This window comes from Thermobia domestica, chromosome 18, assembly GCF_964235325.1.
Source record: "Thermobia domestica chromosome 18, izTheDome1.hap1.1, whole genome shotgun sequence".
NCBI lineage: Eukaryota > Metazoa > Arthropoda > Insecta > Zygentoma > Lepismatidae > Thermobia > Thermobia domestica.
Genome location: NC_137471.1, coordinates 138,231,462 through 138,246,479, shown reverse-complemented (window position 1 = coordinate 138,246,479; position 15,018 = coordinate 138,231,462).

The window sequence follows — 15,018 nt, the reverse complement described above, 5'->3', positions numbered from 1 at the left end:
ACTAGCAAAGGGCACAGAAAGTGGAGAAGGGATGCTTTCCTTTAAGCAACGCATAGCATCGGCAGCAGAGATCTTCTCAACAGTCATTAGCTCTCGGATACGTCCTGACGTTGAAAGGCTGAACAATCCCAAGGCTAAGCAGAATGGTCACCCTTGCAGTTGACATGAAAGAGCTAAGTCGCTGTACAGGACTACCCTGGCCACAATTCACACAAAAAGCAGCACTCACATTAAACGACATGCTAGTCTGTCCGAAGTGTTGACATTTGGAACAACGCAGGAGAATATAGGGACGGGCTTTGTATCGATAATAACTAGCCTTCACGTAGTTGTAGGTAAACTGAAAGTAATAATCAGTAACTGAGTAGCAATGACTTCAGCTGACTTCTCACTTTTGATACGAGCTACGTCTGCAACATGTTGGTCAGCCATCTCTGATTTAATCTCCTCCTCGGTGGCGTTTAAGAGTTCGTAACATGATGTTATAACGCGAGAGACGTTCAGTAGACGATGGGGTTTCAATGTTAGTTAGTTTGATCAACTTCACTCTTCTCTTCTCTTCGCCGTTTGCTTCTCTTCGACCATTTCCACCAATAAAGTGTCATTCCGTAATTCCTTAATATCCTTAACCTGTCTGTCGTTATAAGTGATAACTTTGTTAATGACGAAAGGGAATATCTAAGTTCTTAAAAGCATTCGGACGATTTGCTTCAGCATTAGTACTATCAGCATCTTTAATTACAAAATATCGTACTACAGACATTACTATACTTGCCTTTTCCACACTACCTACACCTTGAGAGTTTGTTTGGCTCTCATATAATTTGGGCTTTTTTTTTTTGAGCGTGAGACCGTACCTGATTTTAAAGTTTTAGTAACCATAAAATGTTGGTATTAAATATACGCTTATAAAGAGAAAATATGTGTGAATGCCGCAATTTTAAACCGTGGCCCTTGCGAGGAGAACTTCGCTACTCCCCTGACTATCCCATAAGCACGCCCTCAGCGTAGGGTCAGCGTAGCGGGACCGACGCGCTCAAGGGGAATGGCGGAGCAAGAAAACCATTTATGTCGAAAGGGACGCATGGCCCCGAAAAACATGGAACGAAAAGATACAACTTGTCTAATAAAAAGATAGATCCCATCAGCCCACAAGAGAACAAAATGTGCTATTATAACTTTTTGTGCTATTATAACTTTTTGTGCTTTTACTGTTTTTTCACTTTTTTGTTTTAATACCTTTTTTTCTATTTTTATATTTTCATAGATTTAAACATTGGACTACACGAACACTGGACGTACACAATAGTCGACGAGGATGGGTGACGTCCACTCAAGATCTACACGTATAGATATAAATTATGTCTTTAGTTAATACAGAAAGTAAAAAAAAAAAAAAAATATTATTAAAACTATCTGTTAACTTGCCCTCTATTATCATTTTGAAATTTATAAACTGTAAAATAAGCTTGGTTGTGTGCTGGTGTAATTATCATATCATATCAATGAGAATAACGAAAATGATTTAGCAATGGAATGGTTAATTCTGAATGAGTGAAATTTCTATTAAAAAACAGCTAGATACAGGCACGTAGCCAGGATTTCGTAATGGAGGCGGGAGATCCGTGACATGAAATACTGTGGTTATCACACCAGGATCTCGATCAGTCTAAACTAGTTTACTATCAACATATATTGGTTTGTTAGGACAATAAAATGAGGATATGTTAGTAAGTATTTTAATAAGAAATTGTGAAGAAATCTTGAGTAAAAGAATAGTATAAAAAAAGCATTGAAAAAGATTTTACAGTATCTACGTTCCTTCCTTTGTTCATTCAAATATAACAATTTTCCTTTCATTATGACCTCAACTATTATAAAAAGTACATATCAAATAATGCCTTGTACCGTAAAATATTTTACAATATCTGCGTTCCTTTCTCTGTTGAAACAAATGTTAACAGAATTATCTTTCCACATAATTTTTGTTTGTTCAAATGACAAGTTAAAGGAGCAGTACAAAACAGTTTCTCAAATAATATGTGTGATACTGCAGAGAAAGGATGACGAAAAATTATGATAAAAAATGTTCACACTATTACGGAACGGCACTACATTTTCGAAAGCTTGAAATGTCCCTACTAGTAGCAGAAATTCTGAGAATTCCGTAACTTTTCTAGAACTTACAAATTTCCTGACTTTTCCAAGATACGTATCCCACTCATTTGCCACCATGTATTGCAAGTAATTTGGCTAATGCGTTTCTTGTAAGACTGGAGTGGCAAGGAAACAATGCCAACAATGCTGTGCTCAAGTTTGCGTATCATTGGTTCCTAATTATTTAACTTGTCATTTAGAACAGACATTAAAAGTAGTGGTGCGCACAAAAACCGGTTTTTTGGTTTTTAGAAAAACCGGTTTCGGTTTTATTCAAAACCGGTTCGGTTTTCGCCGAAACCGGTTATCGGTTTTCTCCAAAACCGGTTCGGTTTTTTGGCTGGTCCGGTTTCGGTTTTCTTCAAAACCGATTCCGTTTTTTTTCCAAAATTTTGTTCTATTTCTGACCAGAATGGTGTATCGTTGTTCTCCGGAAACCGAATCCATTTCCACAGAAATAGTTTTATGTGTTTTCGAAAAGTTTTCACCGAAACCAGTTTCGGTGAAAACCGAACAGATTTTCCGGTTTTCGGTTTTTATAGAAACCGGTTTTCGGTTTTTATAAAAACCGGTTTTGCCCATCCCTAATTAAAAGACACGTCAATAACTTTCTCATTCTGTCTCTAACAAATATTTACAAAAGCAACCTCGTTTTCCCTCTTCGTCCCATAGCATTTAACACCTCGTCAGGGTTGAAAGTCATAGGGTAGTGTGCTGACATTAGAGCATTACTGTAGCTTTATATTTTTAACGCTGATTGTTCTTTTTCTCGTTTCATTTCTGGTTTCGAAGGGGGTGAGTCCGGAGGCGGTTTCTTAACTGATAACAATTTTAGTGATAAAGTCGACTTGGATGTGTGACCTTGGATGTATAATAATTTATTCCTCGCAAGAGGATTCAAGACATGACAAGACAACTTTTTCTTTCTATTAGAGATGAACCCTAATTGGTTAGATTGAAATGTTGTGTTTGTTTCAGCGCAGCGACTTATCACGAAAAATCTTTGGAAATGAAGTCTGAAAGAACATATTTTTCTGGTCGAAATACTAGAATTAATTTTAAACACATGCCATCTTATGCAGAGTCGTTTTGATGTATGATTAGCGTCATACTAAAGGTCCGATTATTGCAGGAAACATATCTTAGTCGAACTCTTTAGTATGGCACTAATCACGCGTCAGAACGATTCTGAAATCTGCGTTTCTTCTCACAAATCTAGCTCAAACTTAGTAGGTTTAATATCACATTATCAAGAAAAGGTATTTCAAAAATTCTTGAAGTACTTATTCTTCATCTGAATTGCTGTTACAAATATATAACGCAGAACAGTGGTTCTCAAAGTGACGTATGCGGACCCCTGGAGGTCCGCGAGACCTAGTCAGCGGGTGCGCGCCTAAAATTTGAAATGTGTTGTAATAAAATGGAACTCACAGCTGTTATGTAAGAAGTATTTTTAAGATTAAGAAGCTGCAGCTGTGAGCAGTACATTTCCTGTGCTCAAGGACTTCACTGATTCTTCAGCTGAAAAATTCTCTGCTGAAATGCACAAAACAAAACACTTGTAGGCATTGGCGTAACTAGGATATTTTCCTATGGGGGTGCCATGGCTCTTAGTTCCGAAAATTGGAAGAATCTTTTAGAAGACCTTGTTATAATGTTTATTACAACTATATATATATATATATTTGGGTGGTCCTGATTTATATGTGAAAAATAAATTTAGGAATTTCCTTGGACGAACCCCCTAAAATGGTTTCGTATGGGACCAGGAAAAAAATCAGATCCATTGAATAATTTTAAATGGTGTTTCAAGCGACCTAAAGTTTTGAATCCGATTACAATACATAGTATATGGGGAACATCTGGAATAAAATCTTGTAATTTAGAAACACCTTAAGGCAATGGGGAGATATCTTGGATAATGGAACTAGAGGAAGAGACCAACCTAGTCTTGTATAGCATTATCATGACGGCCGTCTTGGAGCCCGCCATTTTGAATTCAGGTCAAAATTTTTAAATAAGAAGAGGGTCATGTGACATATCATTTTGAGGTAGCGTTTTCCCAGAAGCACAAATCTAGTATTATTTTGAAGCTACCGATAATCATGTAAGAGTTATTACGTTTGAAAAACGAAATGCTTCGATATAATGTTATTTTATTGTAGTTATTGACCACAGATCTGTAAGAATTTTGGAAGTATTTTACATATACTGGAAACAAACTGCTAGAGAAAGTTATGAACTACAAATAAGTTTTTCCAACAATATGATTCATACACCATTATGAGGAAAAAGAAAAATTATAATTTGGAAGAAATTGAAATATCCGTTATTTATGTAGTAGCTTTGTGGTAAGTTTTCAATAAGTTTTCAGCCTTATTTGCTACACAGTTCACTTTTGTCACATCTAGGAAAAGATTGCCTATTGGCCTTCACTATCTGTAAAAGAAGCTGTTTCTGATCCTCATTTTTCGTAAAAACGTTGTTGTAATCTTCTGTTCGTTTCACTCCCATTTCTGCTGCATCGTTTGTTACAGAGATGAATTTAACGAATGAAGATAGTCATTCCTTGAAGATAGTCATTGTTATTTGACCATGAAATCGGATCACACTCAAGAAACTCTTTGGGTATTTTAAATCTCTCGAGAAAAATTTGTTTGTTGTAACAAAATCACTGATTTCTCTTTTCACAAGAATTTTTATGGTATCACCTCTTGCGTCAAGCCTCTTTGCTGGTTCACGGCCTTTGCTGCGCTGCTGTCCTTACAGTTTTAATTCTTTCAACCAATTTTTGTTTTTCACTATGCTAACTTCATCATCAAAGAACCCCAATGCTACGTATTTCTCCTTCAAGTACCAGAGATGCCGAAAAAGTTTAGAAAGAGCCACTTCAGATAATTCAATATATATTTGTCTATTACTGTACAAACCTTTGCCAGATTTGTGTTTCTGCTGAAACGCCACCTCAAAACGACATGTCACATGACCCTCTTCCTATTTAAAAATTTTGACCTGAATCCTTTTGGCTTCAACTAAGCAAATAGGGGTCAAAGGGACCAAAAGTTCAGGTGGAAACTGAGTGCAATTTTTGCTTCCGATTTGAGATAAGTTAACAACAACACCTTTTGGATGCAACCCAAATATTATATTTAACTATTATCCCTATTGTTTAGTCAGCTCATGTTAAAGATCCTTGGTTTCATTCATGGATTCCCCCTCCCAAACCTTTGACCCCTCCTAACAAAAATTTCTCGGCACGTGCCTACTGTATATGCATACGTATTGGATGTAATGTGCATATGAATGTGTTGGGGCGAAGGAAAGTAAAATATAGGACTGAGTGAGTCTCTCCCAGTGTTCGAAATGGGACGGTATGCACTGGTATGCCATACCGCCTCTGGTTTTTCAGTGGTGAAGGCATACCGTCTCTGGTTTTTCATTGATTAAAACATACCATCACTGGAAAGTAGATGCTAAATACCATTAATAAATCCATTTTTATACACAGTAATTGACGAATAGCTTTGTACGTTAAAAAATTCTTACGTAGAAATAATTTCTAAGTTGACTACATCCACATTTTTCTTATCTTTTGTTCATCTAGTTTATACTTTGATGTACCGTATTGAACTGTTTCTTTGTTATGTGTGTGTGTGTGTGTGTGTCTTGCCTTAATGCATATAAATATCGTGTTTGAGCATGAGCGGATTTAGGGATTATCTGCTCTAGGGGATAACCTTCCGGATATTTGGCATACCCCACAGTCAAGGAGTTTTCCCGCAAAAAATTGTTAATGTCCTCATTCGGTTTCTGAACATTTTCGTGCATAATATTCTATATACAACATAAGGGGATATTTATTTTCAGAAAGTTGTTGGAGGGGATCAGTGTCTCTCCATATCCTTCTTCCCCCATGTAACTACAGAGAAGCTCTCCAATGGTTTTGAGTCATTATGTAAATAGAAATGCAATCTTTTAGGCAACATGCCCTCACTGCGTTTCAACGTTTAGATAGCCGGTATGTCGAGTCAAAATCGTAATAAAACATACCGCCTCTGCTTTTTCTCCACTTCGAACACTGGTCTCTCGTATTACAATATTCATCGCTTGGCTTTGAACATCTAGTGCAGCGTTTCCCAACCGGTGTGCCGCGGCACACTGGTGTGCCGTGAATGGGCCGCTGGTGTGCCGCGAGAAAATCGAGATGGTTGTCTCGTAGTCTTGTATTGTCAAAATGTTATGCACTTAAAGAAGAACTTCTTCAGTTTTTTCTGTCAGAAGAAAGTGAAAATGTCGATTTCCTTAGTGATGATTCTTGGTGGAATAAAGTTACTTTTCTTACTGACATATTTCAAACATTGAATACGCTTAACAAATGCATGCAGGGAAAAATGGAAAATATCCTAACCTTAAGTGACAAAATTTTCTCATTTAGGGAGAAACTCTCACTTTGAGAGGACAGAATTAGAAAACCAAACAAATGTGACATTTGAGATTACAAAGTGCTGTAAAATTGACACAAACCTCTCAACACTCATTTCAGACACATTGTCTTTGTTGTGTACCAATGTTGAGAAGTATTTTCCTACGCTTCAGTTTAATTCATTTGACTGGATGAGGGACTCCTTTGAGCCTTCTGTCGTACAGTCAGCAGAATTAAATGTACAGGAAAAAAGTTAGTTGGTCGATGTGAGGAATGACCGAGGTTTGAAACTTCTGCACTCACAAGAAGACAAGGCATCATTCTAGATTTCTCTCCGGAGAGAATATCCAGCTATTTATACAAAGTTCATATTCCCTTTTCTACATCCTACTTAAGTAAAGCAGGATTTCCTGCAATGAATACAATGAAGTGTAAGAACGGGTCACAATTTGTTAGCTCCGAAACACAACATGAGGGTGTGTTTAACAACTATCCGTCCACAATTGAAGATTATGAAAGAACATCAAGCTCAAGTTGAACATTAATTTTGCATCGTGAACCAAGTTGTTTTACTTATTTTTTGGAAAACTGTAACCTACATAGTATATTATAGTTAAACAATTGCAACCTTCAATAGCTAGTATTCAAAAATTTTACATTACTAATAATATTGAACAATTCTAACCTTCATATAATATTTAAAAATTGTAAAGGTGAAAGGTAGGATATAGTTTTCGAGAAAGAAAGTGTATTTTTAAAAACCTGAGTCCTATATTTCATTGCAATTGTTTTCTATTTTTAAATTAGAATGAAAAATAAACTTAATGATTTACACTGACAGGAAAACCAGTGACCGAGCTTTCCTGTGAGAACAGTAATCACAGAGAAAAAATACTAGGGTATTTTATGTCTACAAATAATAATAATAATAATATTAATAATAATAATAATAATAATAATAATAATAATAATAATAATAATAATAATAATAATATCTATGTGTGTGCCGCGAGAATTCAAGTTGCACCCGTAGTGTGCCGCAAGGTGAAAAAGGTTGGGAGACGCTGATCTAGTGTGTGTTAACCAGAGTTTATAGGTTTTTCTATTCCGTTCCCGACTAAGCAATTTTATGTAATTTGAATTGAATTTCGTCAGGAATAATGAAGGGTTCATACTAACCTTGAAAGTCAGAGAAATTAAAGTAAGTAAGGAAATGCTTCAAAATATACCGAAACTTAAGAAAATCTGTTATATTTCACAAAGGGGTTAGGGACTTTTTTTAAAAACTTGGTTACAGAAGACAAGAAGAACACCTCAAAGAATGAAAACAGCTTCAAAAAGAAGATAACATAAAAGGTGGAAAAAGAAAATTATCTTTAAAATAAAGAAGCTACCTCTTCCGGTTCTATTAGAGAGATTAGAGTGGAAATACATTATACTTTTGGAAAGCTTGATTGATTACAAATAAATAACATCTCGCTATCTATTACCGTTTTTACTTTATGGAGTTCAACGTTAATGCCGGCAGAAAACGTCATTTTCTGCCATTCCCTGTTTGAATAGTGGGATAAAACAGAATGTAGTACCTATTCTTGGAACACTAAAAAAATACTATTAAAAAAAAAAAAAAACACTTCTTTACTAAGAAGATAAACGTATGTGGCGTACGTAAAAACATAGTTTACATGTGTAAATCCTGTAGTTTTTGGACCTACCGTACAGCAAACGCATAACTGAAAAGGTATATTTTCTACTTAGTTTCCGTATAAGTGTTCGGAATTAACGTACTTTCCGTACGAACGAAAGAACTACGAGGGTCACTACGAAAGTTTTGAGATGTGAAATAACTTACATACTTAAAAATCAATTTAACACTTACATTTCCTCAAAGTATTCACCGTTACACTGTACACACTTTTGCATCTTCAAAAACCACTTTTGGAAGCAGTGTTGCCAGTCTTTTTCTTCAAGTGTTGAAAGTTCATTCTCGTAAGCCACTACAGCTTCTTTAGGGCTGCAAAATCTCTTCGCACGCATGCGATCTTTGATCCTGAGGAACAGAAAAAAATCACACGGGGCCAGGTCAGGGCTATACGGCCTGATGAGTCATAAGTTTGACCTCCATATATTCTAAAAACTGAATTGTGATGTTGGCCGTATGTGCGGACGCGTTGTCATGATGAAGCAGGATCCCACGCAATCCAGTTTTTGGACACAGTTCCCGAAGCATCTGGAATACTTTTGTTAGGCAAACAGTGGTGTACCACTGAGCAGTAACAGTCCTTTGTTCTTCAAGTGGAACAGTTGCAACATGGCCAGATTTGGAGAAGAAAGTCGCGACCATCTTCTTCCCCACACTTCGCGGTCGCTTCACTTTTGTGGGTGAATTTTCGTCTGGAAAGATCCAAACTGTAGACTGGCGTTCATTTTCAGGGTCAAATTGATAGATCCAAGTCTCATCACCAGTAACAATGTCAGAAACGCGTCGAGAATTGCCTCCATCAAATCTTGCAAGCATTTCTTCACACCATTCCACACGCATGCGCTGCTGCTGTTCAGTCAAACTTTGAGGCACCTAACGAGATGAAACCTTCCTGAGCCGAAGATGATCATGAAGAATTTTCGTTACTGCTGGCGATCCCAATGTTCACTGTAGATTCAATGTCCTTGAAAGTTGTTCGAGGATCTTCTCGAATCATTTGTTCCACAGCGGCAATGTTTTCATCTGACACAGCTGTTGCCGGACGTCCAGCTCTCTCTTCATCTTTAAGCGGTGTCCGGTCTCTTCTGAATTCAGCAAAACACCGAAAAATTGTAGCATGGGAAGGAGCAAGGTTCCCAAATGCCCCCTGAAAACGGTCAAGGCTTTGTGTCTCGTTCAAACCACTTTTGAAATCGTAAAGAATCGTTGCCCGAAAATGTCCTCTTTCGAGCTCCATTCTAGACAGCCGAATACTGCTCACATCAACAAACAAGTGAAGGCGATACGGCCCCGCCGATAAGCGAGGCGAGTTGAAACTTGCTTCGCTTCTTCGCTCTGGAAACCACTACCGAACGCAATTGTTGGAATTCAAATACTGTGCCACAACAATGCGTATCTCAAAACTTCCGTAGTGACCCTCGTATATATAGGCGATCAGGGTCTCACATACAGATGGACGTATGTAACATATAGCTGATGTATGAAACACGTATATGTAGTAATATACGGAAGACTGTTAGATGTTATGCATCCTGCAATGACATGATGTAACATCTAAGCTGGAAAAGTATGTATCATATGGATAATGTATACTCCATGCAGATTTTCGTAATAAACATAAGGATTCCGTATATTTGTACAATATGCAGCTGTCCGGATAACACATTTTTCTCAGTGATGCTATCTTTGATCAGTTTTGCTCAATGTAAATCAATATTGAAAACCAGAGAATTATGCTTGCTACCATATTTCAAAGCAATTTCTATCCTCTTGGGAATGGGGTAACAGTAGTTCAATGGTTGGTGATGCTGAGGCGAAACCCATTTGGGTTCGAGTCCCTTTGAATAGCATGAGCATTTTAACTAACCTCGAAAATTTCTGTGTTCGTGTCCTTGTTGTATTGGTTTAAGGAGAAAAATGCGTAAAATTAATATGAAGATCATGAACATAAATTTACAGATTGGTGCGATTCTTTTTTTTTTTAAAAAAAAGAGTGGTGGAGCGTTTACTTCTGATGCTAAGGATTTCTGATTCGATCCCAGGCAAAGGAGATTGTGGTAGAGAACAACGTGTCCGTGAGATTTTTGAGGGTTCTTTCGTTCCCTCATACATCCTCGTTCCTTTAATCACACTATAATCACGACTTTCATTATCACCCGTCTCTTTTAGTCTAAAAGATGTGATACGTTAAATTAAATATTTGTTCTCTCACAAATACTGTTTAAAAGGTTTTATGAGATCCAAGAACACATACTGTATATATGTCGTCGACATGATCATCACACAGAGAACATGTGTTATGGTATCTCTCTTTCTTCTTCTCCCCCCTCCCAATCTACAACACAGGGCAGTTTCAGAAAATTTTCCATTTTTTGAATTTCCCTTCTCAGGCATATATGAACATGAGAGTAATACCGTTTGAGAGACTGTTCTATTCTAAAGAGAAGGAGGTACAAACCATGATCCTAGGATAAATAAGGATGATGCAGTAGTTGCTTGACTGAACATCTAAAATTTACCTTAAAAACCCCCAAATCCCAATACGGTTATCTCTCTACTAAAACCGAAGTGTTACAGATTCACTACCTCCAGTTTCAATATTGATCTTCATAAACCAAAAATGATAAGAAATAGCAAGAAATGATTGTTTTTAAATCGATTTAGCGTTCTAAGAATAGGTACCATCTTCTCTCTTGACCCTTTATTCAAACCAAAAATGGCAGAAATTAACCACTTCCGGTTTTAACGTTGATCACTATAGAATGAAAATGGTAATAGATAGCGAGAAGTGTTTTTCTCCATTCAGTTAATCGTCCCAAGGATATATTCCATCTGTACCAGAAACGGAATTGTTGACTGCCACTTCCGGTTTGAATATAAATGAGATAATATCACACTACACACACCAAAATTCTTCACATGATATACACGTGACACGGTTACTTGTTAAAAATGTTTTTTTTTTCTCTGCACATTTGCGTATGTTTTGAATGGAAGCTGTTCAAGACATTAAATATTAACCCTTAAGTACTATGCATTTTTTGTCACATTACTACTACGCGGAGTCTGTCAGACTCCGAACAATATATTGCGGAAAAACTACCGACACGTTGTTAATTTTCGCACAGGCCCGTATCCAGGAGGGTATAGGGGGGGCCTCCCCTAAATTTTTACTGGTCCCCTTTAAAATTTTCACAGTAGGCTTGCAAATGAACTATAATATGGTGATGAACTATAAGATTTTTTAATCGAGACCCCCTAACTTTCACCGGCCCTCCCTACATTTTCGGACTGGCTACTGCGAGTATGTTTTCGCATATACACTAAATATAACCAAGAAGGTAGTGGAAGCGACAATTTGGAGAGGCGGTAGAACGGGAAATTATGGCGAACGCGGAGCCTGACAGACTCCGCGTAGTACTTACGGGTTAACATTATGTATCATCACTACACACACGGTTTATACAAAATCAATATATGGAAAATAAACGTAAATTAGCTGCAATATTGATCAGAAACCAGTGGCGGCTAATGTTAGTGTTGCAGCGTTGCGCAACGACCAAAGTATTTCTAGAAAAAAATATTATTATCAATAGTACTAAAGAACAGAAAAAATACTTTTTAATACTCGCATATATACACTTTAAATGACTTTTTTTTTACTTCTGTAACTGTCCGTTCCGTTAATCCGTTTTAAAAAGCGAAAAATAATCCGTCACAGAGTCTCTAATTTATATTATGTTGCAGCGAGCATACAACGACCAGATTCCTTCAGCGCGAGAATTGGAGCAAATGTTAGGTCTCCTTTCCCCTATCTCAGAAATTAAAGGCTCTGGTCGTTGCAGTGTTTCTGCAACACAGCACGGTTTCCAGTGAACGAGAAGGTTTTTCGCGCTAAATAAGATTTCTGAATTTTATTTCACTAGCAATTAACAAATGAAATTTGTGATTATGCATTTATATTTTTAAATTACAGGACTATACTGAAGCAAATCAATATAATGACAATTAAAAAAAAGTGATTGCAGAATTACAAAATAAGAAAGAAAATATCTAGTAGAGCAGAAAACAAATGAAAGTAGAGCCGCATTTACAAGTTAATTCTTAGCTTATATTGATAATGAAGGCTTCTTCCACAGTAATTTGTGATTCAAATATTAATAAGTCAGTATGTAGAATCGCCTCCCTCCCTCTCTGGATAGCCTAGTATTTTAGTATATACATATTTCTTTTATAAAATAAGTATATTTTATACTCTTGATAAAACTGTATGATGGGGAACGCCACATTGAATTTGGGACTAGTTAGCAATGCTCAGGGGCGTAGCCACGAGGGGGGTCCACCGGGTCTGGACCTCCCAAAAATTTCGAAACTTTTCTAACATTTGTAGACTTTCCTAACGAACTATACTTGTTTAACAGAGAAACGATTGATGTAGACTAAATATTTTATTTTACGCCTCATCATGTACTCTCTCTTTTCTTAAAAACAATCGTTCTATCATTTTTTTTTTGCTAAGAATATAGGTGACAGTTATTACTTATCGTCTTTTCGGATGCAGAATAAGAAAGGTATATATTGCATAGACGTATCGAACCCCTCCCAACACACATTTTTGGGTGTAGAACTGGCAGTGTTGTTTGTTTTGATGTTTTTCGACTTTTACCTTCTGTTAGGTATACATGCTGATCCTACATCTGGCGGGTTTCGAGGTTTCCTTTCCAGAATATATGACACTAGAAGCGTTCACCCCGCTTCGCTGCGGTCACCCCGGAACGCAATAAACTTTGTTACTTAGATAATTTTTACTTTTTCGCTTTCAAGTGATATGATAAAAACCATAGAAGATTGCAGTAAATGTTAACACATTGACTGCCACTGTGTTACTGAAAATATACCTCTTCTGGGCCAATACGATTTTCTTCTTTCAGACCAAATATAAAGTAATTATATATACATAACATTTCAAAGCAATGAACGGTAAGCTCATTGTTGACTTTTTTGTATGTGTATGCATCATATAGTTTTTCTTGAACTGTGTATACATTTTAATACACAAGGCCTAGAATGAAGATATTCCTTGTGTATGGAATAGCATACACGCGGCGCAGAAGCAAGACGCCATGTGTATGAAATAGCATACACATGGCAGTCAATGTGTTAACATTATATCGCCTGTCATTTATGTTAACCCGCCCCGCTTCGCTGCGGTCACCCCGGAACGCAATAAACTTTGTTACTTAGATAATTTTTACTTTTTCGCTTTCAAGTGATATGATAAAAACCATAGTAGATTGCAGTAAATGTTAACATTATATCGCCTGTCATTTATGTTAACCCGCCGAGTGACACGGTCATGCGGGTTGCATATAAATACGTTTATTTTTACCTATGATGAACTAACAAAGGATTTGTACGTTATGGACACTTGAATGGTCAATTATCTCAAGACACTGGTAATTAAAAATTAAAGTGATATGATAAAAACCATCTAGGGTCCAAATCCTAATAACCCCCCAAAAATGAAAGAAATTGGTTCAGCCGTATTAGCGTGATGAGGGAACAAAGGATTTGTACGTTCTCTTTTATATATAAGATTGATAAGCATTGTTTCGCCTCATGTGGAAGTATATTGTGATCATCGTGCATTGCGTAACAACTAAGACAGGTGATTTGGAATGTATTTTTTTTCTTTTACGCACATGTGTGTGTGTTGATGTATGAATATGTGACATTCGGAATTCATATACCAGTACCTCTTTTGTATCACTGTTTTGCTTTTTTATTTATTAGATTTAATTTTATTGTGTGTGCTTTAATTCTGTAAATAACTTACAAATTCTGAATGAATTGTATACCGTGACTTCAGTAAATAACTTCCAAAAAAACATTGACCAGCTTTCAAATGAGGAAAAACTTGCAATTAAGGCTTGCAAAGGCAGAGACAAAACAAGCAAAGGACAATTCAGAAGAGTGTTCGAAAAAAAAATCCAGTTTAAATTTACAGGATGTTTTATGGCAGTAATATTGTTTGCACTAGATACATTTCCTCAATTTATTTTAAATTTTCCTGGATAAACTGTGAATAAAGTGTGTTCAATGGACATTTTTTATAACACTAATCTCTGTTACGAACTCTCTTCAGTCAACGCTGAAGAGGAATTCGGATCACTGTCAGGGACTGAGTTTGCTAGAATGAATCGTTCGCAATAATAAAAAAAAATTAGTGAATCTACAAAGCTTCTGAAATTAATATTAACTGTACCTATGGCAAAAGACGAAAAGTATTTTTCTACATGAAAAAGAATTGACACTTTCAAAGAATTGAATGTCCCAAGAAAGGTTATCACCATTGGTTAAGCTTTCCATCGAAAAAGACCTGACAATAAGAATACTAGAGTTCAACCAGCATGTATTAGACAGATTTGCTCCAAACAAAGAGAGGAGAATGAACTTACTAATTAATTAAGGTGATTAATCGGATAAAATGTTCTGCATTTTTTATTTTTTTAAGAACAGAATTTTATTTAATTTCACATGTCACATAGCATTTGCATCTAAAGTTATGCTGATTAGTCAATGAGTCCATTTTATATCTTCTGTTTCCGATCGTTCGTACTGCAACACCCGAAACCACAAGCCACCGGCTGCCACTGTCAGAAACTACTGTATATAACAAGCATAATGTTATAGAATATTTTAATTTTCTTTCTGACATCATGGTTACTAGAGTTGT